The following is a 6,337-nucleotide window of genomic DNA, read 5'->3' as shown; positions in this document are numbered from 1 at the left end:
TCAGATATTTTCAATAATATCAACGTGATATTTATGTCTTCAACGTTCAACATACTTGATGATTTTAGTATTGTCTCGCTAAAAACCTTGTCGAGTAACAAAACCCTTAGGGAAAAACTATTCTCGATTGAAGAGAAAAAAAGTACAACACAACTTTAATTTCGAAGTAAATTATGTCGACATCATATCCATGGATCCTCCACCCGATGTCGGCATCTCCCCATGATTACTTTCAGAGTTGTTCCAGACTGTTCCTTTAGTCATGTACTTTTCAAAATTGAATATCGGTAATGACCTAGAAAATAGTCTACCGTATCTCCCCCTATTTACTTTCATTGGAGAAGAGATTATTGTTCCTTATAATCAACAACCTTTCAATTGCACTTTAGTTAGCATTCCTTTTTATGTTTTTGCATGGATAAAACAAATTTATGTCAATGGTTACTTTTAAGCACATGATTACATTCAGCATACCATTCCAATGACGTTGCGTTGGCGCTTAGCTATATCTAGCTAACAAGTTCATTGAGGATGTAACATTTGGTCGAGTACATTATGCCAAGTACAATAATGCGTCTATTATACTTAGATAAGGAAAGTTTATCTCCCGACCCAACTTCGTCATCTTCCTTTAGACGAATTGGTCATTTATGTACATTTGAAACTCGACTAATCATGGGAGTGCTAGCAGCATGCACGTCCTTGTTAAATTGCCTGACAATGGACATATGCAAACTGGTGGAATAATATACCACAAGCGTGGTCTTCTAGTTTAGAACATAGATAAGATTGAGATTTCCCAGGATTTTCATCTCAAATTCAGATTTTAAATAGCTTGTAAGATCTCTTATTCCATTAAGAGTACTTATCATTTCCATACCGTCGACATAGATAGCTATAATTCTGAATCATGAACTTATTTAATACGCATGGCACGAAACCTTACTTGTTTATCCCTTCCCAATCAAATAGTCACTTAGACGGGTATACCACATCCGCCTGATTATTTAAATAAATAAGTGAGTGTTCCAGTGTAACTGCAAACACACTCCGTGGTTTAGAGTCATTCGACTTGGGAAGCAAAATGCCATCATGCACTTTTGCAAATATCGTTGAGTCTAAATCTCCAAAGATATAACCACATCTACTATGTTTCAAGTTCTTTTGAAACTACCAAGCAAACTAATTAACTGAACATTATGATGTTCAAAAGAGTAAGCGATCCAGGGGTTTGTGAGAAACCTCGCGTCACAAGGTGATTCTTTATACTTTAAGACCTCATTCTTCTCACTACACTTTGTGACAAATAACCACATATGTCCCACAAGATTTACACTAGGTTGGTTAGCACTACCACACCAAATACCCGTATATTTGTCAAAGAACTAAGTTTTACCTGGATTGCGTAAGCCAAATATGTTATTTATTTGAAATTAATCAAAATAAAGCATGGTCCTATCTCATTGTGCTCTACTTCTGGAGCAACTATTTATGGATTATATCATCATTGTGCACTCATGATCCTTCCATTGACTCATATGCATTCTTATAATCCGTCAGGATTTCATTGTACTCTATAATCATTTAAACTTCGGAGCGTCCTCCAGTTTGAATCATGGACATATTCAGAGACAATCTTATGAGATGATTTCTGATGATATAAATAAGTTATGCCTTACTCACCTACTTCCTTTATGAGTGAGGATTGATCGAACCAAGTGGTCTCTCCAACTTCCTTTATGGAACCACGGCCTCAACCACACTTCCACTGAGTGTAGTTGCAACATCTTAGTCTATGGTGTATATCCCGTATTGAGGATTTGTAACTTTGCAGGTAGGTTTGCAGCTGGTATGTGTGATCTCATCACTTTAGCAACATCAGTGTACATTCTGAAAATCAAATATATTCTTTATCACTTCACTTTTACATTTGTGGTGTACAAGAATCAATATGAGACACAGTGGGAACACACCACGACAATTCCTGTCGTTCCATTAGAAAATATTTTTTATTATCTCCCCCTAACGACGGGAAGACTGTCTCATTAAAGTGATAACCCGCAAATCTAGCGGTAAGAGATCTCTTTCCAAAAGTTCTAAAATGCGGATAATTGTTGGGAACTTATTTCCAACATAACTACTTAATAGTTTTGAAGACCCACCATAGTACGATGTGGAGTCGTAATGGCACATATAGTGTGCAACCAAAAATGCGTAAGAACACGAATGTCAGGCTTAAATCCAGTTACCAACTGGTACGCAAAAAAGGTTGACTAATATTGGGATCTAAAAACGAATTAAGTAAGATGCGTGTAATATTGCATATCCCCAAAGCAATAAAATATAGGTTGGTACGCATAACCTATTCCTTAGGCACCATATGTAACATTTGATGGTAGCCTCTGCGAGACCATTGAGTATCAGATGCTCTGTATTGATCCTATTAAACATGCAATATTCATCAAGTCCTTTTGATGTAAATTCTCTAGCATTAATAAGGGTGGTGAGCCTTTGCACTTTGTATTGTGTAATATGTGCTAGGAGTTTTTAAAACGCAAATTTCTTGGGAACTATAACTAGTCCAAAATGTTAAAATATTCACCAGAGCCATAAGTCACTTAAATGGTCCGCATTCTGCATAAATATTTTTCTAAATTTCACCTTGTTATCTTTGCAATATGGATTGTTTACCATTTGCATCTTAGGATGGTCTCGATCCTGTTTTACTGAAGACTTTGTAAAATGAATGATATGCTCTCTTACTTAAAAGCATAATGGGAGGGAGTAGGGGGTTGTGCATTTGGTAAAACACTTATTGAGAGATATGTCGTTACTTCGCATTCTGTCAATTTTTTCCCGTTGTCTCGTCCACTCAAACACAACGATGTACGTATGAGTCCTTTCAAAACGAAACATCATGTCACAACCAAAGTGCCTTTATAGTTATGTCAAAGTCTGTATGAGTCAATTTCCAACATTTCATCGTCGAAGTCAATATGGATTCAATAATTCAAATTATTACTATAGTGATTTACATTTCACTAAATTGACTCATTAGTCTCTCTAAAGTATGTTTCCTTACAAATACATTAGTGACCATCATAGTCAGGTTCCACATGATATTCATTTGCATGGGATTCTTTGGAATATAACAAGGTGTGATTATCTCTCAGTACATATAGAGATTTTGTGACGCTTTGTTCTATCTTGAAAACAAATTTTTGAGCAGTGTTGCGCTCGATGATCCAATCCTCGTAGTCACAAATAGTTCAACTAGTTTAAATTCCTTAAGCTAGTGGAAGAAAAACAATTATGAGTTAGACATTTGGGTCTTGAGAATTTTAATAAGTGGTGTGGCCTTATTACGTAATAAAAGTGGGATTCAACTCAAGTACTTTAGACTGAGTATATATTACGTTTCATCCAATATATCTCAAGTGCTTTAGAGAATTTATGTCTCGTGTTTTCATTCCATAGGTGCAGATATTGGATCTAGTTCAACTTAAGATAGTGGCCCGGCAAAGTTCTTGTTGCCATTAAAGTTGATGTGAAAATTGATTGCTACTATGATACACAAATTACATTGTATATATCAACACCTATGACCTATGACCAGGTGCATTTCCAACTCTTTTATTTATGATGGAGCTACAATTACATCTTAGCTTCATCCCATATTCAGCTGACACATGTACTTTGGTGTCATTAATACTGGGAAAAAATACATCTTTGTCTCATGATACATGCTTTATATGAGTCATTACGTCTAACCCTTATTACTTCGGGGTTCTTTCCTTTTTCAATTTTGCTACCTTTAGCTTAATTTGAGAAATTGCTTTATCTCAATAGGCCAAGAGAATCTCACTACACATGTCAACTAATTACTTTAGGTTGATAGATTAATAAAGATAGTTCTATGGTTCGTTAGTATCATGGACGAAGTAGAGAAATGAAAATTTTCTGACTCATATATCATCTTTTGTGAGTTCTTCCACAAAATTTGGAATACATGTGATTTTATTTGCAAAGTATCATTTGAAAATACCGACTTTTAATAGTCGAGCCAGTGGATTACATCCCAAGGAACACTTCAAATTTGGGAAGAAAATATCAAGTACACAATAATGGTGCTCAAGTACTTCTAAACCCCAAATAAATACATTGGAATTGAGTTGGTATAACCAATTAAACAATAGACACCATTCAATTATAACCAATATCATATTCAAGATAATAAAATAATACTAAAGCCAAAACTCTTAATGATCAATAATCATAATTAAATTGACTATCTATATGATATGGACTTATCTTAAGACAAAAATAAACAAAGCTAGGCATGTTCTAAAAACAAATAAATAAGTCTAGCAAGTATTCAGTGTAAATATCCACATTAGTGTTATAGTTACGTACCTTTGGGCTTTGGTTCCCACTGTATATACACAGAACCGGAACACACTTAATCGCGCACGTCCCCAAACTGGAACATGAGAAAGAACAATGAGCCGGGTTGGGTTGGAACAGGAGCCGGAACAGATCGGGTTGGAACAGGAGCCGGAACAGATCGGGTTGGAACACGGACAGATTCCTTTCCCAACACGAACAAGTTTTGGAACATGAACAACTTCCATTCCCGTCGTTTTCCTCTTTACCCAACACGAACAGATCCCCTCTTTTCCTTCGCACAGAAATGTGGTTCCCCACTGACGAGACCAAATCACAGTACAAACATTACAACGAGTACATATTAGTTTAGTATCATTAAATCTAATGTATTTGCATTATAAAATGTGTTCACCAATCAAATCGTTCACAAATCAAATCACATATAATGTATGTGCATTATAAAATGGGTTCACCAATCAAATCCTTCACAAATCAAAACAATCAAACCATGGACCAGATTTGATTAATAATCTATACACAGTCACAAAATCAAAACAATCAAACAATGGATCAGATTTAATTAATCTATACACAATCACAAAATCAAAACCAAGGATCATAAATATATATTGGAAAAGAAGAAAAAAAATATAGGAGAAAGTAGATCGACTTAGCTTGTTTGATTCCAGTAATCTCATCATTAGCTTGATGATAATCCGTGTAGACAAAAAATAATAAAAAATCAATTAATCATATATAGCTCCGTGGTATAGCATCGTGCATGATAACGTTTTGGAGTAACAATTAGGTTAAAGCAAGAGATAGAGAATGAGAAGAACTTGGTATTGATAAAGAGGCATCAAAACTATCACATATACATATAATGTTTTCTTATATACAGGAAAGGGAAAACCTAATCTATTGGACCACACATCCATGGGCATGGGCCCTTTAACATTATGATAATTTTTATAAACAAACTATTTTCTATTTATGATTATAATGATTTTTACAATTATGATTAAAAATAATCTATTATTATAAATTTTAAGAAACAATCACATAATGGATTATGGACTTTTCTTTATTCGTTTGTAAGAGTGAGAAAGAGGGAAAATCGGGCCACTTCGGTACCCTTCCCATATAGATCATAGTAGCTGAATGTTTGAATACTGGTTGCTTGAACGAGTTTTTGAGTTTTTGGGGTGTTATTATGTTGTTTTCACGGGTGACTGCTTCTCTTTCACCATCTCTTCCCTGATAGGTGCACCGATCAATAAAAAAGTCATAAATGAGTACCACTTTTTGCTGATACATTTTTCCACCGTCGTGATACGCGATTTGCGGGTTTGTATTTTGATTTTAGAGTACCAGAGGTAAGTGTCTACGAAATCTCATGGGAAGGTCTCCTAAACCACTGTAGTAGTGGGTATATGTGCTCCATAAACATCTGTGAAAAAACGCCATGTGATTGCGGCTGGCAATGGGAAAAACATACTAGTCCCACCTCCCGCGGAACAAAGTCTAGTGCAATTTAATGCCATTTAACTGAGCTCAAACTTTGAAGTCACAAGTAGCATAGTATTTTCCTCAAGATGCTTGAGGCATAACATCACTGCTACGAGGGGCATAGCTTGAAATATACATCTTCAAATTGAAATATTTGCCAATTCAAAAAATCTTAACTTACATTTGAGCCCAAATTGTATCTGGAAAATGTATATATATATCTATATTATAGAAAAAAATGGTGTGTGTAGTCTTACAAATCCGATCATCGATTTCGTCATCCCACGATGGAGTCGATCGGTTATATGTTCTATATAGACGTCCGTCCGATCCCTTGGCTTCCTAATAAAAATATGATTCTAAAGATTATTTAACGGCGTCGGATCCTTGGATTTCTTAATTTGACTGCAGCGTCGGATTTCCTAATTTGACTAAGTTTCCG

The sequence above is a fragment of the Papaver somniferum genome, chromosome 9 (genome assembly GCF_003573695.1).
Source record: "Papaver somniferum cultivar HN1 chromosome 9, ASM357369v1, whole genome shotgun sequence".
Classification (NCBI taxonomy): Eukaryota; Viridiplantae; Streptophyta; class Magnoliopsida; order Ranunculales; family Papaveraceae; genus Papaver; species Papaver somniferum.
The sequence above is the reverse complement of the archived record's forward strand: the minus strand, read 5'-3'. Positions refer to the sequence as shown.